The sequence below is a fragment of the Cervus canadensis genome, chromosome 30 (assembly GCF_019320065.1).
Source record: "Cervus canadensis isolate Bull #8, Minnesota chromosome 30, ASM1932006v1, whole genome shotgun sequence".
In the NCBI taxonomy this organism is placed as follows: Eukaryota; Metazoa; Chordata; class Mammalia; order Artiodactyla; family Cervidae; genus Cervus; species Cervus canadensis.
The window spans coordinates 16,878,920-16,903,835 of record NC_057415.1 but is presented as its reverse complement, the minus strand read 5'-3'; the positions used below and the strand labels follow the sequence as shown (position 1 = coordinate 16,903,835).

Sequence of the window (24,916 nt, the reverse complement as noted above, 5' to 3'; positions counted from 1 at the left end):
TTGTGAGTTATAATGTTTTCATATAGCTTTAGTGGGAACGTGAGCCTGTGGGTTTATTTAGCTATATTGCCGTGAATGTATACTTCAATTGTTGCTCATATAGTCAACAGTCTTTCCCTTCTTTATAATATTCTTATCATGAATTCAACCTTCTATCAAAATTTAGACTTAGGTCTAAATTTGCATTCACATTTGCTCTCTAAGTTTTCTCTATTACTTTATTTTCGATGTTATTTTATTTCTTTTGAAATTTAAAAATCGTATGACAATTTTTATCTTGTATTTAATTTATCTTTTATTTAATTATAAATAAATTTAATTTAATTTATCTTTTATTTAATTATTGTTCTATTGTGATCTATTTCTGTCATCTTATTTTATGCTTTATTTTCTATATTTCCCTTTTTGCTTATTTTCTCCCTTCTTTGGCAACTTTCATTTTATAGGTCAAGGGTACTTACTTTGTTTGAAATTTTGGAACTTTTAATACTGAAATGGCTTCATATCATGTAATTTAGTTGCTCAGTCATGTCTGAGCAACTGGACTGCCACATGCCAGTCTTCCCTGTTCTTCACTATTTCCCGGGGTTTGCTCAAACTCGTGTCCATTGAGTTGATGATGCCATCCAACCATCTCATCCTCTGTTACCCTCTTCTCCTCATGCCCTCATCAGGGTCTTTTTCAATGAGTCAGCTCGTTGCATCAGGTGGCCAAAGTATTGGACCTTTAGCTTCAGTATCAGTCCTCCCAATGAATACCCAGGATTGATTTCCATTAGGATTCACTGATTTGATCTCCTTGCTGTCCAAGGGACTCTCAAGAGTCTTCTCCAGCACTACAGTTTAAAAGCATCAATTCTTTGGTTGCTTAGCCTTCTTTACGGTCCAACTCTCACATCTGTACATGACTACTGGAAAAACTATAGATTTGACTATACTGTACCAAAAAATTAAAATGTAATTGACAAATTGTTGGAGGCTCACTGTGGACAAATTTGAGAGTTAAAATGCCAGGGCAAACCAGTCTTAATGGAGACCCCACAACTTTTGTGTTTTACCTCTAAAAGGCCAACTGGGTTCTCATAGTGAATATCTGAGAAAAGGCTCCTTATGCTTCTGGGAAGAAGAGGCAGGAAAGGAGTAATTTTGTAATGCATACAAAGCACTGTATTTTCAATAAGATGCTTTATCAAGAGAAACTATTCTGCAAAACCTTAACTGACTGGGCTTAATTGAACAGCGTAAGAAAAGTACCCAACTCAGCTCCAACTAGCCTTTAACACGGGAGAAGGAAAATATCCAACTTCAGGCTCTCTAAAGAGAGACCTAAAGAAAAAACTGAGAAGCACTTGTGAAGGTCATAGCCCATGGTCACAGGATCACTAAAAGACTGAGACTTAGACATAAGCCTATAGACTATTTCCCCCTTCACCCTCATAATTTACTGCCACATGAATAAGGCAGGGCCTTACTGAGGGCCAAACTGAAAAAACTGTATGTCTCAAATCTCATTTCAGAAGTCTCTAGGAAAACCTAAAGGTAGTAAGAAGGACAAAAACAAGGGCACCAGAGGAAATTTTAGCCCCTGACACCTACAGCTACAGAAAACACTAAACTCAGCCTAACTCCTAGCCAGATAACTGAAACCTCACTCTAACAACCTGTTTCATTTTTGGGAAAAAAAATTATACACATACTAAAAGAAAACACACAGTGTGAAGAGACAGGGGAAGAATCAGAACCAGGCTCATATGTAACAGAGATGTTGGAATTATCAGACCAAGAATTTAAAGCAACTGCAATATATATGCTAAGCAATCTAATGTGGAAAAGTGAACAACATACATGAATGTATGAAAACATTCAACGTAAGAAAAGAGAAGATGTAAAATACCACATATTGTATGATTCCATTTTTATGAAAGGTCCAAAAAAAGGTGATGATTAACAGCAAACCAGCAAGATAAATCTATTTGAAATGACGGAAATGTTCTGAAATTGGATCATGCTAATAATTACGAAAGTGAAAGTGAAGTCGCTCAGTCGTGTCTGACTCTTCACAACCCTATGGACTGTAGCCCACCAGGCTCCTCCATCCATGGAATTTTCTAGGCAAGAGTACTGGAGTGGGTTGCCATTTCTTCTTCAGGGGATCTTCCCAACCCAGGGATCCAACCTGGGTCTCCCGCATTGTGGGCAGACACTTTACTGTCTGAGCCACCATAATTATACATATTTATAAATTTACTTCTAAAAATCATTATGCTGTAGACTTTAAATAGGTTAATTTTATGTTATGTAACCTATACCTCAATAAATATGTTTGAAAAAATCTCCAGAGATTCTGAGTTAGTCTGTGGTTCACTCTGAAAGCATTAGTCACTCAGTCATCTCTGCTTCTTTGAGACCCCATGAATTGCAGCCCACTACTCTCCTCTGTCCATGGAATTCTTAGGCAAGAATACTGGAATAGATTGCCATGCCCTCCTCCAAAGGTATCTTCCTAACTCAAGGATTGAACCCAGGTCTCCTGTATTTCAGGTAGATTCTTGACCATCTTAGCCATCAGGAAAGCCTCTGGTCACTCTGGTCAGCCATAATTTTGAATTTCCTCAGATGATTCCAAAGTTCAGTCAGCATTAAAAATCACTGCTTTAGACCTGGGTTAGCCCATCTGTTTAAATTTTCAAAAGTAATAAATAAATTATCTTTCTAAGCATCACAACAAATCTTGCCTTCCCTGATGGCCCAGATGGTAAAGAATCTACCTGTAATGCAGGAGACCCAGGTTTGATCCCTGGGCCGGGAGCTCTTATCAAACTGAATGTTAATTAAAGAATTTCTTCATGAACTCCTCTTTACATAAATTGGGTTTTATTCTTCCAAAGTGTCTGTCATCCTCAAGTTTATGTCTACCTACCATTTACAGCATATGTAACTGGCCTGTCTCTACCAGGACAACTTATTTAATTTTGATTACTGTGAGATTAATGCTAACAAGACAGTGCTGTCAGCAGCTTCTCTAGTGATAATGAGGGTCTCATCCATCTTTCTTCTTGGAGAAGGGCATTTGACTGATTTCAATAATTTAGTGATCTAATAACACTTGTGAGAAGGCTGAGAGAAAACCGTAATGTCAAAATTGAAAGCAAATCTTTTTATTTCAATCCCTTTTAAACAAAAATTCATTTTCTCCCATTTTAAACTAAGAATTTAATTTTACTGTTTTTTTTCCTCAACACCTAAAATAATTTATCAAGCCTCTCTTTCATGAATAAAATTCAGATCCCACACTTCCTACCTTCTTGCCCTGATTCCTCATGCAATATACTGTTTTGTTTAAAACTTTGTTTTCAAAGGGGATGGCAACAAAATTGCAGACTCAAAAGCTCTAAGTTCTCATTGTCTCATAGAAACTTTTTTTTTTTAAAGCAGAAACTGAAACAACTTTGTCAGAGCTCTGGAAAACAGTGAAAGATTTATAACAACAAAGAAAATGCCCAATTAAGAAAAATCATTTTCAAAATGTAAGGAAAACTACGTGGCGTTTTTACTCACCCTTGTGCCAATACCTTGCAACACAGTGGCAGTTCCTGTCTCTACACGGTAGCATCACAGTTCCCAGTTATTCCCTGTCAACCACAGGAAGCTGAATTTGTTGCGTATTATTGTGTACATCTATTCTAACCTATCTAGGGGATATCTGAGTGGCTGATACAAGATGCTCATCTCTTTTTTGCCTAACTCAGAGCTCAGGTACAAAAACGATAGGCACTGCTTATACAGACCCATAGTGACTTGAGCAAGAGGTCCCAGATGAAAACATACAAAAGACCATATGAGGAAGGAGGAGTTAGGGGGAGACAATATGGGAAATTAGGACATTCAAAATCAGTGGTTTATACTGGAGAATTTAGAAACTATGCACAAGCCCAGGCAAGATACATGCTCAGAAAAAACCTGAGAAGACTTCAAGCTCTCACTTTGGGCTGAAAGCTAGCCTAGGCTCAGAGCTAGCATAGATAAGTGTTGAAGGATAGCTCCAGAACAGAGCTAATACATGAAATTCAGAGGGGCCCTGCCATTCAAGTAAATCTGTCCAGACTTTAGCTGAACATGAGCTACTGTAAGAGAAACTTCGGTAATAAGAAACAAAAAGTAACAGCCTTTAAAAAGTACTTTTGAAAATTCTCAAAACGAACAGACTACCACAGCCTTCAACAATTTAAAAAAAACTTTGGGGAAAGGGTGAATTCGATTTCCATAGTTGCCACAAAGCCCAACTTTCAACAAAAGAATCACAGGCATCCAAATTAACAGAAAAACATGGCCCTTCAAAGGAACAGAATAATTGACAGAAATCATCTCTGAGGAAGTGCAAACATTAGATTTACAGAAGAAATATTTTAAAACAATTGCTTTACATGTATTCAAAAGACTAAAGGACAACAAGGAAAAAGAATTAATGGAAATCAAGAATATTATATGGAAATGAGAATACCAACAAAAAATAGAAATTATTTTTTAAAAAGAAACAAACAAATTCTGGAGCTGCAAAGTACAAGAAATGAATTGAAAAATTCCCAAGAGGAATATACTAGCAGATTTAAGCAGGCAGAAGTTTAAAGAATCAGCCAACCTAAAGATAGGACAATTGGATATTAAGTGTTAGAGATAGAAAGGAAAAAATGAAGAAAGAGGAGGAGATAAAGATGATGGAGTAGGAGGACATGGAACTCAGCTTCCCTCATGAACACATCATAATATATCTACATATGGAACTGTTTTCACTTAATATTATCTGAAGACCAGCAGAAAGATTCCTTTATAACCGATTCAATGAGAAAGATCACATGCAATTGGGTAGGAAGGGACTAGAAGTGATAAGGCTGAGACCTGTACCCTTGGTAGGAAGGAGGGGAGGAAGATAACATGGGCAGAGATCCTCACTGGGGAGTGAGTGGTTCAAGCCACATTTTGGGTGCTCCCGTTCTAAGATCCAACATCAGGAAAACCGGTCTGCTTGGTTGGTTGGAGTGACTAACAGGAGGGCTGTGGGAAGCCTGGACTCAGCTGAGGGAAGCATGTGCCTGCTTGTTTACTCCTGAAACCGGACAGAGAGAGGCGACTAGAACTGTACTGGTTACTGGCCAGTTCTCCTGACCACTCTGTCACACACCCCAATCTGAGGAAAACAACTAGGCTAGTCCCACTCCCTTAACAACACAGCTCCACACCAGAGGAAGAGCTGCTGAAGCTGAGGAAAAAGCTCAGCTATGAGAGGAAAAGGTGGCTCAGACCTGGAGCATCATCTGTACAACGCAGGCATGGCCATTACTTGTGCTTACACAGCGCATCAGAAGTGATCTGGGTCTCTGAATGCAGCTGAGCTACATTGTACAAAATAAGCTTCATTTTGTACACTGAAGTGCAAAAAATGAAGCAGGACAAAGGCTAACAGAGTTTTGCCAAGAGAACACACTGGTTACAGCAAACACAAGATCAACTCTAAACATGGACATCACCAGATGGCCAATACTGAACCAGATGGTCGATACTGATTGACTATGTTCTTTACAGCTGAAGATGAAGAAGTTATACACAGTCAGCAAAACCAAGACCAGGAGCTGACTGTGGCTCAGATCATCAGCTCCTTATTGCAAAATTCAGACTTAAATTGAAGAAAGTAGGGAAAACCACTAGGTCATTCAAGCATGACCAAAATCAAATCCCTTATAATTATACAATGGAAGTGACACATCGATTCAAATGATTAGATTTGATAGAGTGCCTGAAGAACTGTGGACAGAGGTTTGTAACATTTTACAGGAGGTGGTGACCAAAACCATCCCCAAGAAAAAGAAATGCCGCATGGCAAAATGGCTGTCTGAGGAGGACTGACAAATAGCTGTGAAGAGAAGAGAAGCAAAAGGCAGAGGAGTAAGGGAAAGATATACCCATCTGAATGCAGAGTTCCAAAGAATAAAAAGGAGAGATAAAAAGGTCTTAAGTGAACAATGCAAAGGGATAGAGGAAAACAGTAGAATGGGAAAGACTAGAGATTTATTCAAGAAAATTGAAGATATTTCATGCAAAAAAGGGCACAATAAAGGACAGAAATGGTAAGGACCAAACAGAAGCAGAAGAGATTAAGAAGAGTCGGCAAGAATACACAGAAGAACTATACAAAAAAGGTCTTAATGATCCAGATAACCTTGATGGTGTGGTCACTCACCTGGAGCTAGACATCCTGGAGTGTGAAGTCAAGTGGGCCTTAAGAAGCAGTGCTAAAAACAAAGCTAGTGGAGGTGATGGAATTCCAGCTGAGCTATTTAAATCCTAAAAGATGATGCTGTTAAAGTGTTGCACTCAACATGCCAGCAAATTTGGAAAACTCAGCATTGGCCGCAAGACTGGAAAAGGTCAGTTTTCATTCTAATCCCAAACAAGGGCAATGCCAAAGAATAATCAAACTACTATACAGTTGTGCTCATTTCACATGCTAGCAAGATAATGCTCAGGCTTCAGCAGTATGTGAACCAAGAAGTTCCAGATGTACAAGCTGTATTTAGAAAAGGCAGAGAAAACCAGGGATCAAATTGCCAACATTTTTGGATCATAGAAAAAGAAAGGAAATTCCAAGAAAACATCTACTTCTGCTTTATTGACTATGCTAAAGCATTTGATTGTGTGGATCACAACAAACTGTGGAAAATTCTTAAAGAAATGGGAATACCCAACCACCTTACCTACCTCCTGAGAAGCCTGTATGCAGGTTGAAAAGTAGCAGTTGGAACTGGCCATGGAACAATGGATTGATTCAAAATTGGAAAAGAAGTATGTTAAGGCTTTATATTGTCACCCTGCTTATTTAACTTTCATGCAGAGTGCATCAAGTGAAATGCCAAACTGGATGAAGTACAGGTGGAATCAAGATTGCTGGAATCAAGATTTCTGGGAGAAATATTAATAACCTCAGATATGCAGAAGAAACCACTCTAACGGCAGAAAGCAAAGAGGAACTGAAGAGCCTCCCGATGAGGGTGAAAGAGGAGAGTGAAAAAGTTGACTTAAAACTCAACATTCAAAAAACTAAGATCATGGCATCTGGTCCCATCACTTCATGGCAAATAGTTAGGAAAAAAGTAGAAACAGTGACAGATTTTATTTTCTTGGGCTCCAAAATCACTGCAGATGGTGACTGCAGCCATGAAATTAAAAGACGCATGCTCCTTGGAAGACAAGTTATGACCAACCTAGATAGCATATTAAAAAATGGAGACATCACTTTGCTGACAAAATTCTGTATGGTCAAAGCTGTTAGTCATATGGATGTGAGAGTTGGACCATAAAGAAGGCTGAGTGCCAAAGAATTGATGCTTTTGAATTGTGATGCTGGAGAAGAGTCCCTTGTACAGCAAGAAGATCAAACCAGTCAATTCTAAAGGAAATCAATTCTGAATATTTGCTGGAAGGACTGATGCTGAAGCTGAAACTCCAATACTTTGGCCACCTGATGGGAAAAGCTGACTCCTTGGAAAACCCTGAGGTCCGGAAAGATTGAGGGCAAGAGGAGAAGGGGTCGGCCGAGGAGAAGATTGTTAGATAATATCACTGACTCAGTGGACATGAGCTTGAGAAACTCCAGGAGATGGTGAAGAACAGGGAAGCCTGGTGTGCTCTAGTCCATGGGGTTGCAAAGAGTTGGACATGGCTTAGCAACTGAATATCAACAACAACAAGATTCTACGGGGACATACCAGATTTTTTGGATTTCTGCATTATTTCTAGAAATCTATATTAGTAACATTTACCCATAAAATGTAACCTGTTTATCACTACTCATTTGACAATGTTTCCCATGTAATTTAACATACCACATAAGCCTAATTAGCTTAATATTTCTCTCTCTGAGAAAAACAGCAGAACATCCCAAGGTTAGAGGTCAAAGAATTATTAGAATTCGGTATTGGAAAGTTTGTAAAAAATATCAAAAGGTTTGGAAATTCCCTGGTGGTCCAGTGGCTAAGACTCCATGCTCCCAATGTAAGGGGCCTGGGTTTGATCCCTGGCCAGGGAACTAGATCCCACATACCACAACTAAGAGTTCACACAAAGCAACTAAATGTCCTGTGTGCCACAACAAAGATCAAAGATCCTGAGAGCCGCAAGTAAGACTCAGAGCAACCAAATAAAGAAATAAATATTTTAAAACAAACAGAAAAACTTCTTGGAAAAAAAAATATCAAAGGTTTCAAAACACTTGGTCAAATAGGTTACTATGGAACAATGATTATTCACTTAATGAAAGTGACAATAAAAGATTTTGAAAGAAAATACAGAAAGTCATAATAGATTGCCAGTTAAAGGCAGAGAAGCTTTGCAATCTGCTATCAAAAGCAGATCAGTATTTTAAGAAATATTTATCCTTTCAACAGAAAACCAAAGTCAGATTTTATATCACTTTACCTTTAATATTAAAATTTACTTAATCAGTCAATATAATATGAACCAATATTTATTGTGCACAAATTTTTTCCTTCAGGGTTTCTTTTCCCTAAATTTCCTATAAGCCAGTTAAATAGAGCCCATTTCCATTTCTCGCATCTTCTGTTACTAAAAACACACCTCCTACTTTCCTTACATACTGAAATGCTTTCCATACTATTTTAGTAGTTTTTTTTAACACATATTTTAATTCTTCACCTTAAAACCTGGTTTCTTTCAAAAACTAAGTAAGCAATTATGAACTGTCTTGTACTGCTTCAGTGTCTTTTACTTTTCAATTATGAACTGTCTAGCATTAAACGGATTTAGCAAACATAAATATTACTGATAGTATCTAGAAAATATATGCTCTTTAAATAGAAATTTTCTTAATGTGGCACCAAACATATTTATTAATATTCATAAAGATCTTTAGTTTCTCTGTAAAAGGAAGTCAGTGTTCAGTAATTAATGTTCCAATATCTTATTTGGTAATGATCTGGATTTTTAATGGAGTCCCATCATTTAACTTCAACAAAACTCAACTTACCAAAATCTGGAGAGACTATTTTTAAAAGGTTATTCCCAAAATGTAATCATTCCTGAAGAGTTTATCTAACACATTTTATCTTATTTACCTTTCTTTTATTTACTTAAAAATTTCATCATACCAAGTTATTTTTCTTGCCAACAGACTTTGTAACAGGAATAATATCTTATTTGATTTCTAATAAACCTGGGTATAATAAAGGTATTATATTTAATGTTGACTTAAAAAATACACAGTGTGAGAGCTGTGAGGTCAGTTTTATTTGGGGCAAAATGAGGAATGCAGCCTGGGAGACAACACCTCAAATAGTTCTGAGAAACTGCTCCAAAGAGGCCGAGGGGAAGGTCAGTATATATGTGATGCTGGTGATGGGGAAATACATGCAATCAAGCACATATTTTTCCAGATTTCTGCTAGTCATGAGAAACAATCATCACCATGAAGGATTTCAGTGCATTTCTAGACATGAGGAGATACAAGAGTTGGGCTCATAAAATCAGCTCCTAAAAAAAAAAAAAAAAAAAAAATCAGCTCCTGAATATATCTAAATATCTGAAGACCTGTCCTGACAGATTTTTCCCAAGCACAGAGTGCCTCACTTCTGCTTTCTACCCTGAACTCCTTTCAGGGAGTATTGAAAATCACCAGTTGCAACATCACATAGTTTAATCCCTATAAAGGTAGATGGCAAGTGCCAATTTGTAGTTGACAATGTTGATAACTCTAAAGACATGTTTTAATAATTAAGCCAACAAAATAGTATCTTTGATACTAGATTTTAACACAGTACTATATCCCAGATTATGTGAACTCAAAACTCATGTTGACCAGTTTCTTTTATATTTCTGCATATTTATATAAGTGCTTGATTTCCTATAAACCAATTAAATAGAGCTCTTTGACAAGTTAACTTTGAGAATACCACACATCTACAATCAGTTCAGTTCAGTTCAGTCACTCATTCGTGTCCAACTCTTTGTGACCCCATGAATCGCAGCATGCCAGGCCTCCCTGTCCATCACCAACTCCCAGAGTTTACTCAAACTCATGTCCAATGAGTTTGTGATGCTATCCAGCCATCTCATCCTCTGTCATCCTTCTCCTTCTGCCCCCAATCCCTCCCAGCATCAGGGTCTTTTCCAATGAGTCAACTTTTTGCATGAGGTGGCCAAAGTATTGGAGTTTCAGCTTCAGCATCAGTCCTTCCAATGAACTCCCAGGACTGATCTCCTTTAGGATGGACTGGTTGGATCCCCTTACAATACATGTATATAAAAACACAAACAGACACCCCATAGTTACCATCACAAAATTGCATCCATGAATCCATTACAATAATATAAACTGATGGGTTCATCAGTTACAAAAGGGGATGGATTCAAATTGGCTTTCTGGCAGATGAAACAAATCAAAGTTACCTGTCCAGATGGCTACACCCTTTTTACTAATAATTGTAGATAAGACACTTAAGATATCTTTTTTTCCTTGACAAGTCAAGTTCCCAATTATCTATTCCTCTTTTTTTTACCTTTCTGAAATTTGTATTTTAAACATAAGAGTTTCTGGGGAAGAAACTCGTCTTCTGGAGAAAGATGAGTTAGAATATTTGCATGTCAAATGCATAGGAGGAGAAAGGCAAGTCCCTCCTGGGAAGTCTTCTCTTAAGGCCAGAAACTTTTTTTCAACACTTACCAGCCTGTTAAGATAAATAGAGGAGGTTTTGGGAATGGTAAAATGATTGATGGGCTTTTGATTGCTTCTAAAGACACCATTATATCTACTACTGTGGGCAAGAATCCCTTAGAAGAAATGGAGTAGCCATCATAGTCAACAAAAGAGTCCAAAATGCAGTACTTGGATGCAGTCTCAAAAATGAGAAAATGATTTCTTTTTGTTTCCAAGGTAACCCATTCAATATCATGGTAATCTAAGTCTATGCCCCAACTAGTAATGCTGAAGAAGCTGAATTTGAATGGTTCTATGAAGACCTACAAGACCTTCTAGAACTAACACCCAAAAAGATGTCCTTTTCATTATAGGGCACTGGAATGCAAAAGTAGGAAGTCAAGAAACACCTGGAGTAACAGAGAAATTTGGCCTTGGAGTACAGAATGAAGCAGGGCAAAGGCTAATAGAGTTTGGCCAAGAGAACACACTGGTCATAGCAAACACCCTCTTCCAACAACACAAGAGAAGACTACACATGGACATCACCATATGGTCAATACTGAAATCAGATTGATTGTATTCTTTGCAGCCAAAGATGGAGAAGCTCTATACAGTCAGCAAAAACAAGACTGGGAGCTGACTGTGGTTCAGATCATGAACTCCTTATTGCCAAATTCAGACTTCAATTGAAGAAAGTAGGGAAAACCACTAGACCATCCAGGTATGACCTAAATCATCCCTTATGACTATACACTAGAAGTGAGAAATAGATTTTAGGGACTAGATCTGACAGACAGAGTGCCTGATGAACTATGGACGGAGGTTCAGGACATTGTACAGGAGACAGGAATCAAGACCATCCCCCCAAAAAAAGAAATGAAAAAAAGCAAAATGGCTGTCTGAGGAGGCCTTACAAATAGCTGTGAAAAGATGGGAAGTGAAAAGCAAAGGAGAAAAGGAAAGATATACCCATTTGAATGCAGAGTTCCAAAGAATAGCAAGGAGAGATAAGAAAGCCTTCCTCAGCAATCAATGCAAAGAAATAGAGGAAAAGGATAGAATGGGAAAGACTAGAGATCTCTTCAAGAAAATTAGAGATACCAAGGGAACATTTCATGCAAAGATGGGCTCAATAAAGGACAGAAATGGTATGGGCCTAAAAGAAGCAGAAGATATTAAGAAGAGGTGGCAAGAATACACAAATGAACTATACAAAAAAGATCTTCACGACCCAGTTAATCACTATGGTGTGATCACTCACCTAGAGCCAGACATCCTGGAATGTGAACTCAGGTGGGCCTTGGGAAACATCACTACAAACAAAGCTAGTGGAGGTGATGGAATTCCAGTTGAGCTATTTCAAATCCTGAAGATGATGCTGTGAAAGTGCTGCACTCAATATGCCAGCAAATATGGAAAACTCAGCGGAGCCACAGGACTGGAAAAGGTCAGTTTTCATTCCAATCCCAAAGAAAGACAATCCCAAAGAATGCTCAAACTACTGCACAATTGCACTCATCTCACACGCTCGTAAAGTGATGCTTAAAATTCTCCAAGCCAGGCTTCAGCAATACGTTAACTGTGAACTTCCAGATGTTCAAGCTGGTTTTAGAAAAGGCAGAGGAACCAGAGATCAAATTGCCAACATCCACTGGATCATCAAAAAAGCAAGAGAGTTCCAGAAAAACATCTATTTCTGCTTTATTGACTGTGCCAAAGCCTTTGACTATGTGGATCACAACAAACTCTGGAAAATTCTGAAAGAGATGGGAATACCAGACCACCTGACCTGCCTCTTGAGAAACCTGTATGCAGGTCAGGAAGCAACACTTAGAACTGGACATGGAACAACAGGCTGGTTCCAAATCAGGAAAGGAGTACATCAAGGCTGTATATAAGCAGGCTGTCACCCTCCTTATTTAACTTATATGCAGAGTACATCATGAGAAACACTGGGCTGGAAGAAGCACAAGCTAGAATCAAGATTGCTGGGAGAAATATCAATAACCTCAGATATGCAGATGACACCACACTTATGGCAGAAAGTGAAGAAGAACTAAAGAGACTCTTGATGAAAGTGAAAGAGAAGAGTGAAAAAGCTGGCTTAAAACTCAACATTCAGAAAACTAAGGTCATGGCATCTGGTCCTATCACTTTATGGAAAATAGATGGGGAAATAGTGGAAAAAATGGTAGACTTTATTTTTTGGGCTCCAACATCACTGCAGATGATGACTGCAGCCATGAAATTAAAGGAGGCTTACTCCTTGGAAAAAGTTATGACCAACCTAGACAGCATATTAAAAAGCAGAGACATTACTTTGAACACAAAGGTCTGTCTAGTCAAGGCTATGGTTTTTCTAGTAGTCATGTGTGGATGTGAGATTTGGACTGATGGTGAAGAATGAGTGCTGAAGAATTGATGCTTTTGAACTGTGGTGTTGGAGAAGACTCCTGAGAGTCACTTGGACTGGAAGGAGACCCAACCAGTCAATCCTAAAGGAAATCAGTCCTCAATATTCATTGGAAGAATTGATGTTGAAGCTGAAACTCCAAAACTTTGGCCACCTGATGTGAAGAGCTGAGTCATTTGAAAAGACCCTGATGCTGGGAAAGATTGAAGGTGGGAGGAGAAGGGGACGACAGAGGATGAGATGGTTGGATGGCATCACCAAGTCAATGGACATGAGTTTGAGTAAACTCTGGGAGTTGGTGATGGACAGGGAGGCCTGGTGTGCTGCGGTCCATGGGGTTGCAAAGAGTCAGACATGTCTGCGCGACCAATCTGAACTCAAGACACATTCTTTTCAGTTCTATAGATACTGTGTTTTTGTTGTTTAGTCACTAAGTCGTGTCTGACTCTTTTGTGACATCCTGGACTGTAGCCCATCAGGCTCCTTGGCCCATGGGATTTCCCAGGCAAGAATACTGGAGTGGGTTGCCATTTCCTTTTCCACCTACAAAAACTAGATTTGTAAAATAAAGACAGTCATTTTGTAACTTTTCAAAAAATTGGGTGGCCACCAAAATGATATCAAAAGACTGAGACACCCATTCACCTGTGTCAGAATGTTTTACTTTCCCTCATTTAGCTTAGGGGAGAAGGAGTCCTCAAAAAAATTCCTATCAGACACCAAATAATAGCTTTATCCAGTCTGATATTCCTACCAGACTAGGAATAATAGTCAAACTGGTGGTCTCTAATCTAGGCAATTTGCTTACAAACATCTTTGAGGATCCTCCCTAGGTTTAAGAATTTCTTTGACTATGGCCCTTACTTCATTTTTGATCTGACAAGGCTCATCCACAGCTTCAGGTGGTTGCATTTCTCCCATCCAAGTTCTTACCAGGCCCGACCCTGTTTAGCTTCCAAGATCAGACGAGATCGGGCGCGTTCAGGGTGGTATGGCCGTAGACAGGTGGTTGCATTTCTAAAGGGAACCATTTAATAGTGTCTTCACTGTGGAAAGTCAACTCAGAGGATCACTAGAACCACTAGTCAAATAAAACTTAGATGGGAGCAGTAGAGTTTTAGGCACTTTTTCCATCATTAACATTTAGTTAGCCTTTAAAACAAAACTTTCAGTAAGGTTATTTTGGAATTTTGAAGCCTTTTGTGGATTCTGAGTACCAATCAAAACAGACAGTTTAAGATGAGAGCTCTCTAAAATTTTAACAATTTAGAAGTTTTTCCAAGTCAAAGGATCCAAAGAGCTAGCTCTAAAAATAGTTTTCCCTGCTAATCTACTTTTAGGAAGAGAAAAACTCTTTACACTGTTGTTTCCGGTGGACCCTACAGGCAAAGATCCAGGAAACTGCTGGATTCAATTGTTTGTGAAAAATCAGTTTTGGAATTCAAACAAAAGGAACCCCATCTTGGCCATTTCAGAAGAGAATTTCCTTTAATTTCCAATTAAGTCCTTGCAGCATACATAAACCCAGCTGACATTCCTGTGGGTGGTTGCCTGAATAGGAGCTGTTTGGCCTTTAAGACACATTTTCCCATTATTAATTTGGTAGCCTAATTCACATATGAGATATGATCTAAACAGCTTTCTGAGGAGAGTGTGGTAGATTGAATATGTGCTACTTCTGAGTCTAACTCCTCAAGGAGTTACCCTTGAATTAGTTGCCTCTTTTGCATGTCTCAATTTCTCCTTCCAACAGTTAAAAACCCCTGTGAGTGCTTGGAGCACTAGGTTATTAGCCTCTGTCATGCAGTGTTTACTTACTGGTTGTAGTGGGTCTCCCTTGTTCTTTGGAGCTGAATAATTTAACCTCTCATTTCACTAGCACGAGTTTTGTTCAGGTCATAACTTGATTTTTTGTTTATTTTATTGAAGTATTGTTGATTTGCAATGCTGTGTCAATTTCTGCTGTATAACAAAAGTGATTCTGATATATATATGTACACACACACACACACACATATATATGCAATACATATAATGGAAGAATATATATTTTATGTAAATATTCTTTTTATATTCTTTTTCATTATTGTTTATCTCAGGATATTGAGTATAGTCCCTGTGCTATACAGTAGGACCTTGTTGTTTATCCATTCTGCATGTAATAGTTTGTATCTGCTAACTAAAGACTTCCAGTTTGTTCCTTGTTTAACCTGTTTGGCAACCATGAGTCTGTTTTCTATGTTTGTGAGTCTGTTCTGTTTCTTTTTCATAGGTATGTTCATTTGTATCATATTTTGGATTCTACATATAAGTGATACCATATGGCATTTGTCTTTCTCTTTTTGACTTAGTCTGGTCATTGCTAGCTCCATCTATGTTGTTGCAAATGGCATTATTTCATTCTTTTCTATGGCTGAATTGTATTCCATTATATATATATATATATATATATATATATACACACACACACACACACACACACACATATATCTATCTATCACTTCTTTATCCATTCACCTGTCAATGAACATTTAGGTTTCAACCTGTTGGGTGTTTTTCAAAGCCAAGTTTAACAAAACCCCAGCCACCTGTTTCCCTCAGCCTTCTGCTCATATCCTCCTAGGACCCTGTCTAGGAAATGTCCCTTAAGATTTCAAGTCTTTCTTAAGTAAAAACAGCTTGAATAAAACTTGCAGGATCACTGCTGAAACAATGAAAGTTGGATGCCAGGATAACTCACAAGAACTCCTGAGGAGTACTGAGACGTCAGTGGGGCTCAATGGGCTCCTGCTTTGCTCTAAGCACCAGTTTGGGGAAACCCTAGGTGTCCTCTGGTAGACACCTATCTGTCCTCTGATATCCTGCTGGCTACACTATGCATGTTTGAAAGAAAATAATCAATAGGCCTAAGAAAAAAGTGGAAAATTTTATTCAAACCACCCTGAAGATTATAACCCAGGAGACAGTCTTTCAGAAAGGTCTGAGGACTGTTCCTACCCATTAGAGGTCAAAGCACAGTTAAATAAATTTGAGATAAAGAGTTATATGTCAAATGATGCAGTGTTAACAGTTTACACAGTCCAGATCTACATGTAAAAAGCAAGTGGTAGGTCATGTGTCATCATAGCCCCTTACAAGATGAAGATAAAAGATTACCTCCTAAGTAGTTGTGACCCTGGATGAGCTTAAGAAGGAATGTTATCTCCTAAGGAAGTCTGGTTAATACAAATACACAACAGGCACTAAAGGGGAGGGAGGAAGACCAAATGGTCAAAGAAAAATCTTATGTATAAAACTTTCGTATCTTGCCATAAAATATGAATTTTATTTCATCAAGAGGGAGAGAAAGAAACTGTCATCAAGTAATCTGTCATCTGCTATTTATTCAACTTCACTGTATTTTTCCCTATGGTTTCAATGTGCTCATTGGAAACATTTTTGCTGGATTTTTCTTACTTTAAATTGTTGTTCTTGTACTGGTGGTAACCTACAACATGGTTTCAGAATTAATTCCTCTCTTTCCCTATGAAAACATTTTTCTCCTGTAAAATTTGGTTCCACTATTAAAGTAGGCATTCAGTTTAAAGTAAATAGATTTTTTAAATTATTTTCATTCATACTTTTGAACTGTGGTGTTGGAGAAGACTCTCGCCAAGCCAGTCAATCCTGGAAATCAGTCCTGAATATTCATTGGAAGAACTGATGCTAAAGCTGAAGCTCCAGTACTTTGGCCACCTAATGCGAAGAACTGACTCATTGGAAAAGATCCCAATGCTGGGGAAGATTGAAGGCAAGAGAAGAAGGGAACGACAGAGGATGAGATGATTGGAGGGCATCACTGACTTGATGGACATGAGTTTGAACAAGCTCTGGGAGTTGGTGATGGACAGAGAAGCCTGGCGTGCTACAGTTCATGGGGTCCCAAAGAGTCAGACACAAATAAGTGTCTGAACTGAAAGTACTTTCATAGACTCAATATTAAATATTATACTTCAGTAAGATAAAATTTAAACATCAATATTAGATAAGCTTGTCACATGTAATGTAAGTTGAACAATTATAACCCACTGAATGAATGGGCATGCAATTAATAGCATAATAGAAGGATTTGCTGAAAACCAGAGCTATTTTTGTTATCAGATGAGTGAGTATTCTGAATGTTTTTCCCTAAGGACAAAATGTGCTTCTCCAAAATGGGATAAGAGCCACTCTAAAATGAGAAGTCATCTCACTTGGATGCATTTTATTGGAAAACACTCAGCAAGGGTCAGTTCCTGTTTCAACTGGTAGAGAACTGAGCAGACCGTGATATGTCATCACCAGATTCCATTCGAGGATTAATGGCTCCAAAGAGCAAGATGCCTCTCTAAGTCTTCCTGTAACGTTACACCCAGTAGTGACTTGTCCCACCATTCCAGTCCCCTTTGCACGTTGAGTGACAGAGGATGGCTTTTTACAAGTCTCAGAGAAACAGGGCACATGAATAATCCAGTTCATGTTCTAAATCATCTTGTTTGGTTCAGGCCAAGTCATGGCACTTGTGGGATCTGCCAAAACAGAAGCTCCCCTGCCCTGGGGTGGGTGGGGTAGTAGGAGATGGAATTTGTTTAGAACCATCTCTCACCACTAGGGAAGGCTACAATGTCCCTGGAAAGATACTGTCTGATTCTGCTACTAATTTGGTTCCGATGACCTTGAAAAACTGAGGGGTTTCTGTGTAACTCCTCGTATATAAAGGGCTGTAACAATGAGATTTCAGGGCAGCACCTGAGGCCTTCACAAATCAGAGCTAAGGATCCAGGAGTGGGACCAGGAGCCTTGCCCTCTGTTGTAACCCAGCAGGATATCAGTTCACCTGCAAATTCATCTCTAAGGTACAGTCTGTTCAGCTCTGTGTTGTCAGGTGTGGGAACAGCTTACCTCTGGAGCTGGGAGTTGAGTCCCAATTCTTATACATGTGTTCTTTTTTGGCCACTTAGATTCATTTTTTTTTACCCGCTTCTGCACCAGTTTGGAAATAGAGTTAGGCCAACAGAGTTTTTCTGTCTCTGATTTCTATGTGTTAGTTATGCATGAATTTCAAGTTAAAGAGTGTGAGAAGGCAGAAATTAGCTTTTTATCTCACTGAGCAAGGCTTTCTTGAGATTAAATAAAATGCGGAATACATCTCATGTTGATTAATGGATAACTTAGTCCCAATGAAACATTGATTGTGAGTGCCAGAAGCACGGAGGCTTCTCAGAAAGCTGAAGGTCAGGAGAGTTGATCTTTAGTTGGGTTTTTCACTTGACTGAATTACTTGGAACTTGGGAAATTAAACTGTAGAAGTTTTTTTGTTTTAGTTTATATAGTTCATCATTGCCTTGCCCCTCATTAGATGACATAAGTGCTTGAGCCTCAAACAAAATCAAAGTTCAATAAATGTTATTTGATTAAATTGATATTTATTTAAAGGAAGTCCTAGTACTCTTTCAGTATAAGTTATTTAGCAAATCACCAGTTTCCAAAGGAACTGTGACTTTTCCAAATTGGTAATGAGTTGCTGCATATAAAACTAATTATTTTAATAGATATAAACTTTAGTAAAAAGTACTTTGCTGCAGAGATGCAGAGGAACAGAACTGCTCATTTGGCAAAGAATAGTCCCCTTTTGCTACAGTGCCTTTATGTCTAATCATTGATATTTGCCCTTCACATATGTGCAAAGCAAACAGATATCCTCATTGGGAAGATATAAACTGAAATACAAAGCTCCTATAATGCTGAAAGTACAGATTATTCCCTTGAACTTGATACTAATGGATTTCCCTGACTATTAGAGCTAGAAGGGAAGCTTGGTGAAAGTCTAAACCAAATAGCTCAATTCACAGATGAGGTGACTGAAGTGAAGTGTCCTTGCCAAAATCTAAACAGAAATTCTGTAAGCAAAGTAAATGAAACTCACAAATAAAAACCATTTAAATATGTATTTAAGAAATGAATATGTTAATCATAATACAGTTGGGATAACTAGAGACCACATATCATCAAAAGAAAATAGCAGAAATAGAAAGCAATAATTGGCCATTTAGATTATCTACCTACTGTGAAAACTCTGAACATTTTAAAAAATTATCTCAAAATATGTATCTTTCTGATTAGCACAAGAATGCAATGAAACTTGTTAAAATTTATGTTTGTTTAAATGATGAGTTCTTTTTATGTTTGAACACAATTGAATTGAAATACATACTGGCTTTTTCTAAGTCTATAAACATTCCAACACTCACATAACTGCAGAGCAATATGTAATTATACTTTCAGTGTTTAATAATACATAGCCTTTGACCTGTAATTATACTTCTAGGGGTTTATGCTCCATATAAACTTGTGGACAAAATGAATAATTCACTCTATAATTTTTTTGTAATAGATCCGAATAGGAATTAACTTAATGTCCATCCATGTAAGCATGCTTAAGTAAATGATAGCAAATCCATTAAAAATGATGACCATAAAAACAATACAGGCCGGAAAGGAAATATTTTTTAGAGTGAAAAATTAGAAATGGAAGACAGTGTATTTAATATAGTTCAACCTGTGAAAAAACATGCACACATCTGGTTTCATAAAAATGGAAATATACATAAGACATCATTCATAGTGGATATCTTTGAAAAGTATATCTGGCAGCAGCAAGGAAAGAGAAGACTTTGGGTATTATATCCTTTCAGTACTTTTTGAAATGGTTTGCTGTGTACTACCATATTTTCATATTCTTCAAGGAGCATCTTTGCTAATACTGTAAAATTTCAAAACTTGTTGATCAAATTATTTGGGGATTTCCTGACGAGAAAGATTGAATAAATTATGGCATGCAATACTTTTCATATGTATCCCCAAATATATGGATGGTCACAACAAAGGGAAAAAAATTTAAACGGACCTACAATACACAGAGAGAAAAAGGAGAGCGAATGCTTCCGTAAGTCTCCAAATTTTGGTTTCAAGTGTCTTATCTCCACCAGTGGGCTTCCCTGGTGGCTTAGAGGTTAAAGCGTCTACCTGCAATGCGGGAGACCTGGGTTCGATCCCTGGGTCGGGAAGATCCCCTGGAGAAGGAAAACGGCAACCCACTCCAGTACTCTTGCCTGGAGAATCCCATGGACGGAGGGGCCTCGTAGGCTACAGTCCACGGGGTTGCAAAGAGTCGGACTCAGTCACCACTAAGTGTACCAACTGTATTTTTTCTCCTTGTCATCCCTGCTCACTGTTTCCTCCTCACACTCCAGTCTTCCTGACTTTTTCTGTTTAGATATAGCTGCCTCTCTTACATCTCTTGATTTTCTAATGAATTATGTTTTATTAATCACAATGATCCAGCTTATTTAGAAACCATCATCTATGGTGCAAAAATGTGAGTTAACAACCATCATGATTTTTATTCTCCCTTAAGAGAGCAATAAAGATGATTTAGGAGGTTTGTTCCAGACATTCCATTTTCTAAAAGAAAAAAAAAAATGTTTCTGGACACACAAAGATATTAGGAAATCAGACTCTGGCTAATGTCCACTGTTTTAAAAAAGATGCACAGTTCATTTTCTGTTCAGAAAAATGTAACGTTGATTAGTGACAGTCAAATAGCCAATGGGCTAGAATTTGCTGGGGTGGGGTTGGCAGGGTCGGGGGGGAGAAAAACATTTTAGTCAGATTTTATATTTTGGCTATCCTACCACTTACCTTTAAAGCTTTTTCAAGGAATATAAAATTTGCTAGAGGAGCTAACACTTTTTTAACTCAAAATTTGTTGGAGAATTTACCAGATGAGTGACGTCATCATGAGGAAATCACAGGCATTTTGCCCATTGGACAGGTAAGTTTATGATGCCCTGAGTGAAGGGTGCTGTATTAAGCAAGGTACTTGGCCTACAGTGTTCAGAGTACAGTTAATGGGACCTGGCTCTTGGTCCCAACTCAGCCAGGCACAGAGGTTCTTTGTGGAGTTGGTCAAATGTAGACCCAGGGTTTCTCTGTGATGGGCAGGATGGGCTTTATCGCCCCCCAGTTCCCTTTCAACCCCAATTAGATGACTAGGCATCAATGGAGCAGCAGCCTGCTGCTGCTGCTGCTGCTAAGTCGCTTCAGTAGTATCCGACTCTGTGCGACCCCATAGACGGCAGCCCACCAGGTTCCGCCCTCCCTGGGATACTCCAGGCAAGAACACTGGAGTGGGTTGCCATTTCCTTCTCCAATGCATGAAAGTGAAAAGTGAAAGTGAAGTCGCTCAGTCGTGTCCGACTCTTCGCAACCCCATGGACTGCAGCCTACCAGGCTCATCCGTCGATGGGATTTTCCAGGCAAGAGTGCTGGAGTGGGGTGCCATTGCTTTCTCCGAGCAGCAGCCTAGATGTGGCCAATGTAAACCTACAGTGCTTAGTGATGATCAGAAAGGTGGAGGAGGCCAAAGTGTTTGCTTTCACTTTGCAATTTTTAATTTTAACTCTACATGTGCTGAGTGTATATTTCTCCCTGGAGAATGGAAGGGCAACCCACTCCAGTGTTTCTGCCTTGAGAATTCCATGGACAGAGGTGCCTGGGGTCTACAGTCCATGAGGCTGCAGAGTCAGATATGGCTGAGTGACTAATGCACTAAGGCATAGCTACATAGCCCATGGAGAACTCCACGGTTTTTCCCATAAGACCATGTAGGACTCAAAAACTGGTGACCAAAGAGCCAAATCTGGCCAACAGACATTTTCTGATATTTACACAATGCTTAAAATGTCTTAATTCACTATCAGCATTTTAAAATAAGGAGATTACATATTTTTAAAACTTAGAATTTTCAGCTTCACTTGAAAAACTTTTGGCAGCACTGGGACTAAGCACTGCTGGCAAGTCAGTTAGAGCTAAGTGACAGTATCTCCTTCAAATGGGCCATGTATTCCAGAATTTGTTACAGAGCTGTCTAAACAAGCCTGGACCTGCAGGCTTCTGAGTCTGTAGCCCTTGACTTGTAGGCAGTCAGCATTTGCTGCTGTTGTTGTTTAGTCACTAATTTACATCCAACTCTTTGCAAACCCTATGGACTGCAGCATGCCAGGCTCCTCTGTCCTCCACTATCTCCCAGAGTTTGCTCAAATTCATGTCTGTTGAGTCAGTGATGCTATCTAACCCTCTCTTCTTCTACTGCCCTCTTCTCCTTTTGCCTTCAATTTTTCCCAGCATCAGGGTCTTTTCCCTCATTCACAATCAGCATTACAAATATAAATAGACAACCCAGGATTTTATTAAGCACTACTGTAGTCAGGTGCTGAATGCTTATCACAGCAGTTTTTTCAATGGAAAACTTACTAATCTTGTGAAAGTATATATTGTTCCATTTTACAGATGTGAACAAAACAGACTTGGTTCACGTAACTTGCCCAAGCGGAATGTAGAGATGTCCTAATTCATAGTTCAGGGTTCTTTCCATGACTCAGGTTAGGCTGTGCTCTTGAAGGGGTTAATTCTAAACTCATTGAAAATGCTCCTCTGAGAGAGAATGACCCATAATTCACAACTGTCAATAGTGTCAGAAAAATGCATCTGCTTAATAAAGCCCTTTTTTAGATTTTTATTTTGAAACCATTTTAGATTTAGATTTCAAAGTTGTGAATCTGTCACCCAGTTTTCTCTAATGTTAACATCTTACATAATCAGGTACATTTACCAAAACTATATAATAAAAATTGGTACAATAAAACTAACTGCAGATTTTGTTCTGATTCCTCCAATTTTTCCACTAATGTGTTTTTTTTCCTGTTTCAGGATCCAATCCAAAATACTACATTGTATTTATGTAATTTAGATGAGATATATGTATATATATGTGTGCGTGTGTAAATATATATCCTTAGTTTCCTCCAGTCTGTGACAGTTTTTCAGTCTTTCCTTATCTTTTGTGACCTTAACATTTTTAATGGGTAGTGGTCAGGTATTTTGTAGAGTGTTCCTGAATTTGATTTGTCTGCAATTTTCTTGTGACTAGACAGGCAGAACTTTCTGGAGTTAAGGAAAGTATACCACAGAGATGATGTGCCCCTCTGTCTTATATAAGAGGACATGCGATATCAACACTGCTTATTACTAGGGATGCGAACCTTGTTCATATGATTAAGGGTGCTATTAATTTCTCTACTGTAAATTTTACTATTTTCTCCTCAGTCACCAAGTCATCCAAAACTCAAGGGGAGGGGGAATTCAGCTTCATTCTCGGGTTGGGGGTGAGTAATCAACAATTTATGGTCATAAGTTAAAATTATCACAATAATTACTAAATTTTTGGAGAGGTTTTTTTGAGGCTACACAAATACCCTGTTTCTTCTTAAAGTTTTCTCCACTAATTTTATCACTCATCAGAGGAGTCCACCTGAGGCAGCTATGTGGTATTCTTATGGTGATATTTCAATTCCCCTAATTCCTTCTACATTTATTCATTGGAATTATTCTAAAAGGGATGATTTTCCCTTCTATCCCATTTATTTATTTCAATAATTTATATGAGATTCATCCTTTGGGTTATAACTAATATCATGTTATTTATTTTGTTGCTCAAATTGTTCCCAGTTTTGGATATTGGGAGCTCTTTCAAGTTGGTCTCCCATCTTTTTTCAATTCCCTTCACTTTTTTAAAGACTTTTCTTACTTTTTGGCATTACAAAATGCTCAGAAGCAGGGATTTTAATAGGTAACATGTGTCCAAGGTTTATTTACCAGATGTCAATGCTGTGCATGCAAAGTTGGCAAGGCAGAGTGGTAAATGTGAGAGAAGCAAGGTGAGTGAATGAGTGAGTGAAAGTCACTCAGTCGTGTCCGACTCTTTGCGACCCCGATGGCAATTTTTCTCTTGAAAGAAGAGAACAGTAATTTTTAGTTTTTAACATCTTATTTGGAAAAAAAAAAGTCAAGATTGTGAAATGTTACAAGAATAGTTCTGATCTAGTCACAAACCTCCCAGTCTAAGCCCACAGAGACACAGAGATTCTCAGGATTGAGAGCATAGTTTGGACCTCGGTGAGTCCAACCAATGCCCTTGCAGAGAATAATTATATTCTCTGATGACAGAAACTAAGTAGTCTTTATTTTTTCTAGGGCAGGTGAATTTTCCCCTAAATGAGTGAGGAAAGTGGTTCAAATTGCGGGAGGTGATGACAGGACTTTTGGAATCAGACAGCATAGGTTCAATGCTCAGCATCAGTGTTTACTGGTTCTGTGATTTGAACAAAAATTTAAACCTTCTAAACCTGTTTTTTGCCTGATAACAGGAAATAAGATCTACTTCCTAGGGCTATTTATATAATTAAATGAGATAATTTTCCAGATCTCATTAGCAACTGCAACTCATTCATCACCTGCAGCTACTTCTGTCTGATGTCAATGTCTGATGAGTGAACAGACCAGGGACCGTGAAATCCACAGGTCAGGGGTAGATTCAAGACTTTCTCCCTTGTTAACCCTGTGGCTCAGGGTAAGTCACTAAGCTTCTCAGGCTTACTTTCTTATCCACAAATGCAGAAATAATCAAACCTACCACAATATTGAGGTTAAATGAGACAACATTTGGTACTGTACTTGATGTAGATGCATAATCTGAATATAGATGAAAATGATGAGGATATTTTCCCATGAGCCAGTTATTATGTTAAGTGTTTTAGATCTAATCTCATTTAATTCTCAGAGCAATCTTTTTTGGTATGAGAACTTTAAGCTTTAGAATGGTTGTAGTAATTTCCCAGGGTTACATGGACTCAAGACCACTTCTTTATTTAATTAACTAC

At 38.3% G+C, this 24,916-nt stretch overlaps 1 protein-coding gene across 2 annotated transcripts in view; it reads left to right on the top strand.

Annotated features, from left to right (window-relative positions):
• Nucleotides 1-24,916, top strand: part of FAM240B (family with sequence similarity 240 member B) — a 68,605-nt gene that overhangs the window by 23,780 nt on the left and 19,909 nt on the right. The window contains exon 1 of one of the 2 annotated variants that reach the window (XM_043453801.1): nucleotides 17,948-17,992. The exons of the other annotated variant lie outside the window; for it this stretch is intronic. The gene's annotated coding sequence lies outside the window, so the exon portion shown is untranslated. Of the gene's footprint in view, nucleotides 1-17,947; nucleotides 17,993-24,916 lie in introns of those variants that run through there. 2 annotated transcript variants of the gene reach the window in all.